Here is an 8,415-nt window from a genome sequence, read left to right as displayed (position 1 = left end):
CTTTCATTTCCTTGGCTAGCCTTCGATAAACATTTATTGCATGTTGCAAGTATAAATCCTTGTTTTGAAACATTTTGCTTTGCATTAAGTTCTGCCTTTGATCAAGAACTCGCGGCGTATTAATGAGGCCTGGAGCTGCCGTTGCTAGATGAGTAAACTCCTCCTTGGTCAGAATTAAGACCAGTGCCATCTTCTATAAGGTTTTGGGGGAAAAACAACTACAGCCAATGATTAAAAGGCAGCACCACTTTTAAAGATAAAAGTTTAGCATTAGCTTCGAAGTTCTGTAATTTAAAATGGAAAGTTTGTGGAGCTACAGGGAAGCAGGGTAAACCTCAGCTACAAAATAACAGGTTTCACATGTTAAAAATATCAATCACTGAACCCCAGTGAACCAGTTCTAACCCATCGCCTCTGATGTCTGGGTCTGCAGCTCAGGTAAAGCCAGGACTTACAGGAAATAAGTCATATCCTTAATACTAATTACCCAACTTTGCCACATATTGCTCTCTGACCCTGTAATTTCACATTTCTATTCCATCCAAGTGACTGAGTTCCACGTTGGTTTCTATCTGAAGAGGGCAGGAGCACTTTCAGGCTATACTGCATTGCAGCTTGTCATCTATGTAATAACCACGCATCACTTATCTAATTGTTATGGCCCGGGAAAATATGCTTTTCCTACTCATCTGGGGTCTGTTTGCAATAGTATAACTCCTGTTTTCACTTAGACTCAGTTTAATTCCAATATTATCTCACTTCTGTTTATCAAAAGCATGCCTTGCAGCCTGGCAGGTAATAAATTGGTATTGTTAAAACCTGTCAATCATATCAGAATACATTCTCCTACTCAGCCGTCGTCAGCTTGATGCAGGGTAGATAGCTTATCAAATGTCCATGTGGATCCTTTCGCTTGGGGCGTGGTAAATGAGCCTATAGAATGATGCAACTCCATCTCTGGCTACAGTGATGGCATTTTTGTACCTAGAATATAAAGAGGGTCTTCTGGGGGGTGAGGGCTTAGGTGATGAAACGCTTCACTGTGCAGTGCCAGCTCCTTGCCCACCCTCCCCCGCCCCCCACCGGAGTGAGTTTAAAGTTGGGATCTCTGGGTTCCAAAGCGGACTGCGCTCCAGGAAACGATTTAAACTGCCGCGGGGTGTGTACCCTTCTATTCAGAGCGCAGGACAAAGATAAGTAAATTGGACTCCCAGAGGTTTCCTTTTAGAAAACCAGTGGATTTTCACCACCAGTGATCAGACATCTGCTCCCACTCATGATGGACGTGGGGCAGCCCCTGGCTTCCTCCTGGGGCCTGCAGTACGTTTGGGGGACTTTTCTGGCTCCTCCGGCACACCCCACATTCATTTTCAGTTTTTAACTAAAATCTTCCCAATGTTTACTAAGTATAACGTGGACTTTTTGTTCCATAACTATTCGTGCTCCTCACAAAGACCTCTTCTCACATAAACAGTGAGGACGGGCCCATGAGCACGGCAGTCAAAGGGCCAACTGTGTCCGGTGGCTCACTCTCAGGTGTTGGTCTCCTTCCCCTCCACTCTGCAGCACTGTGTTCTGGTTTTGTTGTTGTTGTTATTAATCCTCACCCGAGGGTATTTTTCCATTGATCTTTTCTTTTTTTTTTTTTTCCGAAAGAGTGGAAGGCGGGGAGAGAGACACTGAGAGAGAAACATGGATGTGAGAGAGACTCATAGAGCAGTTGCCTCTCACACATGCCCCAACCAGGGCCGGGGATCGAGTCTGCAACTGAGGCACATGCCCTTGACCGGAAACAGACCTGGGACCCTTCAGTCCTCATGCGATGCTCTATCCAAATCAGCTAGGGCCAAAACTATGTTTTACTGTAAGTTGTGTTGTTGTTACTTTGGCATTTGTGAGCTTGTGTTTTGTGCCTGGTTTATGAAGAGCTCTTGGGTGGAGAAATTAGATTCTGTTCTCCTGGATTAGGAACATGGTATTTTGAAACACTTATGAACTGAATCATGTTAATAGATTGAGATGTGTCTAGATTATGTAAAGATCTGCTTTCATTTCCCCCTACACGTGTATGCATGCACGAGCACACTACAATTATATAGACAGTCTTACCCTGATCAGCCGCACAGTAAGAATGGAGCTGCGCGGCAATTCTGGGAGACTCTTAGCTCAGGAAAACTTGTGTAGTTAAATGAACGAAGATAGATGGACAGGTGGCCTGAACTAGAGATAGAAAGATGATGTTTGCGTGTGCAGGCGTGGGTCTTGGGTGGCTCTTGAGGTGGTACAGCATTTGGATAAAGGCACTTTTATCCAACCCAGAGCTATTTCCAAAGCCCTATCACCTGAGTTATATTCTTGTCAAAGATACAAAAATGGTGATCAGCGTTGGCTGAATACTTCCTCTGACAGGCCTAAAGGTTTGTGTTTCTCCTTGTGTTAGTATTTCCACTGTAGATTACTGAAGCTAATTATATCATATTACATTTTTAGGCTACTGTTTATTGATTGATTGATTTATAATGTGCTGACTTTCTGAATACATTTAAAAGGATAAGTAGTCCTTTCAATGCAGAGGAAAAGAACAGACATTGCTCTAGCACTAGGCTACTGTTTAGACTCCACATGGGTTCAGTCAAATCAAGATCAGTCGAGAGGGAAGGAAAGAAACACCAACCAGATGAAGGAAGCACCAGCCCCACCAAGGAAATCCGAGTCAGCTTGCGGTGTGTTTGAGGGAAATGATCATCACAGAAAGTTACACATTGGATGGGAAAAAGGAAAGCACAGAACCTTGGTCTGATGGTGAAGAAGCTTCAGTTCAACCACCTTCTACAGTTTAAGCCTATTCCTAAGTATTTCACCTGTTTTCTTACCACAATTTTAAAAAGTATAGACATTTTCTCAAAAATTCTCCTTCACTGAATTAATACATTTTAAAAAGATATTATATATCCGTAGGCATAGAAGCTAATGCTGCTTAGAGTTGGTAAGTGACTTTGCTATCCTATAAAAACTGCCCTCCCCCACTGTCCCTCCGCCTGCCCACTAAATGGATACCTAACCTGAGACTCAATAATGATGTTCTTGCTCAGCATTGTGGGTAATTGATCCAGGGGATTTGGAAATTGCCGGTGTTAACCAAGGAGAGGACAGGAGAGCCATGTTCAGCTGGGCACGCCGAGTCTGTGGCAGACCTGTAGAAGCTGTACCCCAAGCAACACCTCCAGGTTCTTTCTATAAAGTTGTGTAGAATATTTAAAAATGCTGTTGATGTCATGTCTGTGTGTGTATGTATTATTTAAGGTGACACACTTGAGGGGAGTTTAAATTTTACTGCTTTATCAAACAGATGTGGAACTTTAAGTCCATCGCTCTGACAAGTAAGATAGCGACAGTGCTGTCTGTCTTCAGTAACAATTTCTGCACCCCACCTCCACCTCCATCCTCACCTCTCTGGGTAACCATACCCACACATACCAAGGATGCGTCTAATGAATTGTGAAAGTTGTTTCTTTTGGAAACTGGGCTCTGCTCGCCGTAGAATAATTAAGTAATCACTGCTATCGTGTGAATCCAGCCTAAAACAGCAATGTTTGGGTCCATATGGGAACAATTTGGCATGGGAGATAATTACTGAGAGTATAAATGTAGTTTAATTCTTTGGCAAGTAGTAACGACATCAGAGACAGTTACCAATTGTCACTCTAATTGCCTGATAGTGTTTATTAAGCACCCACTGACCACAAGCCTTGGGGTATGGATTGTTACAACTGGAGTGGGCATGACCTTGTCCTCCAGGGACCTGTAAGAGTGGACAGATGCAGATCATCAGATGCACACACTGAACATTTCTCAGTCCTCCTGGTTTTCAAACATCATGTCTTTGCTTGCTCCCACATATTCCTGGGCAAATCACTGTAGACAACATGAGCTCTAGGACGAAACAGGACAGATACTGAAAAAATAAAAATGAAATTGGACCACTTTTTTACACAAAAGTAAACTAAAAATGGGTAAAGACTTAAATGTAAGACCTCAAACCATAAAATTCCCAGAATAAAACACAGGCAGTAAACTCTCTGACATCACTCTTAGCAACATCTTCTTGGATGTGTCTCCTCAGGAAAGGAAAACACAAGAAAAAATAAACAAATGGGAATACCTCAAACTAAAAAGTTTTTGCACAGCAAAGGGAACCATTAACAAAACAAAAAGAAAACCTACTGAATGGGAAGAGATATTTACAAATGATACGTCTGTGAGGAGTTAATATCCAAAATATATAAGGCATTTATACAACCTTATGCCAAAATAACAATCTCATTAAAATGGGGAGAGGACCTGAGTAGACGTTTCTCCAAAAAGGACATACAGATGACTAACAGACTTATAAAAAGATGCTCAATATCACCAGTCACCAGGGAAATGCAAATTCAAACCACAATGAGTTATCACCTCACACCTGTCAGAATGGCCATCATTATTCAATCAGCAGACAAGTACTGGTGGGGATGTACTAGTAGAGAAAAAGAAGCCCTCATGCGCTGTTGGTGGGATTGTAAGTTAGTGCAGCTGCCATGAAAAGCCATATGGATATTTCTCAAAAAACTAAAAATAGACCTGCCGTATGATCCAATAATTCCACTTTGGGGTATTTACCCAAAGAAAACAAAAACATTAATTTGAAAAGATACATGCACCTCTATGTTCATTGCAGCATTAATAGTAATAGCTAAGATATGGAAGCAATCTAGATGAATAGATGAATAAAGAAGATGTGATATATATAATGAAATATTATTCAGTGATAAAAAGAATGAAATCTTGCCATTTGCACCAACATGGATGGACCTAAAGGGTATTATGCAAAGTGAAATAAGTCAGACAGAGAAAGAAAAATACCATATGATTTCACTTATATGTGGAATCAAAACAAAACAAACAAATAAACAAAACAAAATAGAAACAGACTCCTATATATAGAGCACAAGTTGATGGATGTCAAAGGGGAAAGGGATGAGAATAATTTTTTTTAATTCTAAGAAAGAAAGAAAACCATATAAAGAGAAAATAGATTTTGAAAAAAGGTGGAGGATTATGATTCCCACTGGGAACTAAAGGTTTTAATGCCTCAGCCAGGTATCACCCTATGGTTTTTGGATGCAAAAGTACATTTAGGATCAAAAGGAAATACTGCTGAGAATGAGAAGACGCCCTTCTATCCTTCCACCAGGCAATTTCAGACTCAAGAATGTCAGATCTGGCTAGCTCCTTCAGGCCAGCTGGCCAAGTTCTCACTTCTACGCAAGTCCCAGTCAGCTGAGACTGTCCCCGGCAATATTAAAAACAAGCCCAGTGAAGCTGGAGGAAACCTAAATGTTAATATACCGCTAGTGACACGCTGGATCTGAAACTGGATGTTCTTGGAATGTGAATATCTCAGCCCCAAGGAAGTGCTCTGACATTTGGTGACCTTCTAGCGCAGCGGTTCTCAATCTGGGGGTCGAACGACCCTTTCACAGGGGTCGCCTAAGACCACTGGAAAAACACATCTATAATTACATATTGTTTTTGTGATTAATCACTACACTTTAATTATGTTCAATTTGTAACAATGAAAATACATCCTGCATATCAGATATTTACATGACGATTCATAACAGTAGCAAAATCACAGTTATGAAGTAGCAACAAAAATAATTTTATGGTTGGGGGTCACCACAACATGAGGAACGTTATTAAAGGGTCGCGGCCTTAGGAAGGTTGAGAACCACTGGTCTAGCGTGTGTCAGCAGTAAGCCAAAGCCCTTTCTTACGCACTGTGGCCGATCACAGTCATTTGTTCTTGGCAACTTCATTCAAATACAAACTCTATTTTAACATATTATTTCTAATTTATATAATGTCATTGTGGTTTTCATGGAATGGCACTCTATTAATGTGGAAGAAATGGAAAGACCATTCTTCTGGGAAATGATTATGATGAATCAGATCTAAGTTAGAAGCTCATATACTAGTAGTTTTGGATGCAAAACTTCAGACCTAAATGGCATTGTGTAGTGGGAGGAGAAATGAAGGCACTTGTATCTTTGAAAAAATGTGTCCCCTCCTTACAGTTTCATAATGGGGTACCTGAATGATGCCATTCACCAAATGATGTATTTTGACTATGAGTTCCTGGAGGACAGATTATCCTCTCTATGTTCGGAAAACTTTGCAAAATGCTTCCCACAGGAGAATTCTCACTGCAGCGTTTGATGACATGGGTGTTCTCTTCGTGAAAAGTTTGCGCCGGACGATGAGTAATCCATTATATGCCACCTGGTATTTTCCTTTTCTGAATAATTTATTCACTATTTTTTGCTAATACACATAATACATATGTCCTGATTATCATCACTCAATTAAATAATATCTCCCTGTATATTTTTGCCTAGTTGCCAAATTTTAAAATAGATGAAGATATTTTGAAAGTCTTGGTGAGTTACAACTCTGCCCGTCCAAACATAGCATGTTAAACAATAGAGCCTAATTAATTCTCTATGGAATGTAGAGCCTGTTAGAAGCATATTCAATCACAGTGTAGAAGCTTATATGCAAAATCATAGAGTAGGACCAGAGTTTGTGGTTAGTGTAGTCTGATCTCCTTTCAAATGCAGAGTGTGTTTTTATACCTATAAGGTGTAGCACACCTGTGTTAGTCAAGGTTCTGCACAGTAACCGAACCGACAGGATGTGATGTGTACAGAAAGAGGTTTATTTTAAAGAACTGGCTCACGTGGTTATGAAGGCTGCCAATCCCAAATCGGCCAGCTGGGCCAGCAGGCCGGTTACCCGGTTAGAGCTGATGTTACAGTTCAGGTCTGAAGGCTGAATGCTGGCAGGGTTCCCTCCTGCTCAGGGGGTGGGGTGGGGGCGGGGCGTTAGTTTGTTGCTCCATTCAGGCCTTCAGCTGAGTGGATGAGGCCGATCTACATTGAGAAGCACAGTAAGCTTCATCCAAGTCCACTGATTTCAATGTCCATGTCGTCAGAGAGCACCCTCTCAGAGAGCCACCCAGAATGAGGTCTGACCACATACCTGGGCACCATGTCCCAGCTGAGTGGACACATGAAATGAACCATCATGAGACCCAACAACAGGGCTGTTGCTTTCCCTGTTTTGTCCTCTTTGGGATATAAAATGTTTGTAATAGCGAAGCCACACACACACACACACACACACACACACACACACACGCTCACATACGCTCACAAGCAGTTCAGTTAGACTTTGTGAAAGCAGGGAACGGTTCATAGAGAATGAGCGAATCCACGCTCTGCAGTGACAACCCTACCCTACACGTTTTACCACTTGAGTAACACTGGCACCGGTATATGTAAGCATTTGCATGATCTTTAAAGCGGGAGAAAGGGATCTGATTTAAGATTTCGGTTCTTTGTCACTAAGATTCTTGCAGCTTTTGCTCATGTAAACAGGACCCAGGAGTTATTCTGGGTTCTCCTTATCCTTTGTTTGCTCCCCGAGACTCTTGTCCCATGCTGGGGAACAACCTCTTTATTTCAGGAGAGTGGCCTGCGAATACTTCTGAAAACTGTCCGTTTTCCCTTTTCTGCTTCTCTCCCCTATCTAGTAGATATTCAGAGCTTCCCCCATTCCAAACTCTGCAGCCACCCACAGAAAAATCTTGCTTTTCTTTCTCTTTTTCCCACAGCATTCCACCCCACTCACTTTTTTAAAGTGTCAAGCAACCCAACCCTTTAAAAAACTATTCATCACACTTTTCCTATATTCTCAGTAACCAAGTGATGCTAGATACCGAGGCAGGAAGTCAGAGTGTTTCCCATTTTCCTTCACTCTTCCAGACCCCCTGTCTCCACACAACATACCAAGAACTCGCCCTGCAAAAGCAGAACTCTCCAGAAAGGGGAACAAGGGAGAGGGTGAGCAGGCGAGAGCTAAGTTCTCGTTCGCAGAGGTTCTGCAGGTCGGGGAGGGAGGAGACGGTTGTGTAACGAGGAGGAGAAAGCTGGGAAATTGCACACAGTAATACATTTGTCCCAAGTGCATTTCTAATTCACCGTTTCCTTGCCAGGATAGTACAGGCCCTGCTCCGTCTCCAGCGGATGCAGTCCACTCAGGGGACAGAAGCATGGACATGTGTGAGCAACAGAGCTCTAACTCGGAGACATTTCCTCCTGTTGTGTCAGAATCCTCTGTGTCCTCTGAAACTTCACTCATTCTCCACGTCTGCCTCCAGGGGCAACGCGTCTTTGTTATCTGTCATGGCCCTTCAAGCACAGGACTACCACCAGCCCCCAGTCTCATTTTTTCTGGTTTAAACCCTCAGTTCTCTCACTCAGTCTTTGTGTGACACGGCTTTTAGACTCTGCTCTCTCTTAGTTGCCCTTCCGG

At 42.3% G+C, this 8,415-nt stretch overlaps 1 non-coding gene across 1 annotated transcript; it reads right to left on the bottom strand.

Annotated features, from left to right (window-relative positions):
• Window positions 1-2,517: 2,517 nt before the first annotated feature.
• LOC132238968 (small nucleolar RNA SNORA22) lies at window positions 2,518-2,607 on the bottom strand. Its single transcript, XR_009453932.1, has one exon. It is a non-coding gene; the product is annotated as a small nucleolar RNA SNORA22 (small nucleolar RNA).
• Between the last annotated feature and the right edge of the window lie 5,808 nt (window positions 2,608-8,415).

The sequence above is a fragment of the Myotis daubentonii genome, chromosome 7 (assembly GCF_963259705.1).
Source record: "Myotis daubentonii chromosome 7, mMyoDau2.1, whole genome shotgun sequence".
Taxonomy (NCBI): Eukaryota; Metazoa; Chordata; class Mammalia; order Chiroptera; family Vespertilionidae; genus Myotis; species Myotis daubentonii.
Note: the sequence above shows the minus strand (reverse complement) of the source record. Positions and strands in the feature narration are given on the sequence as shown.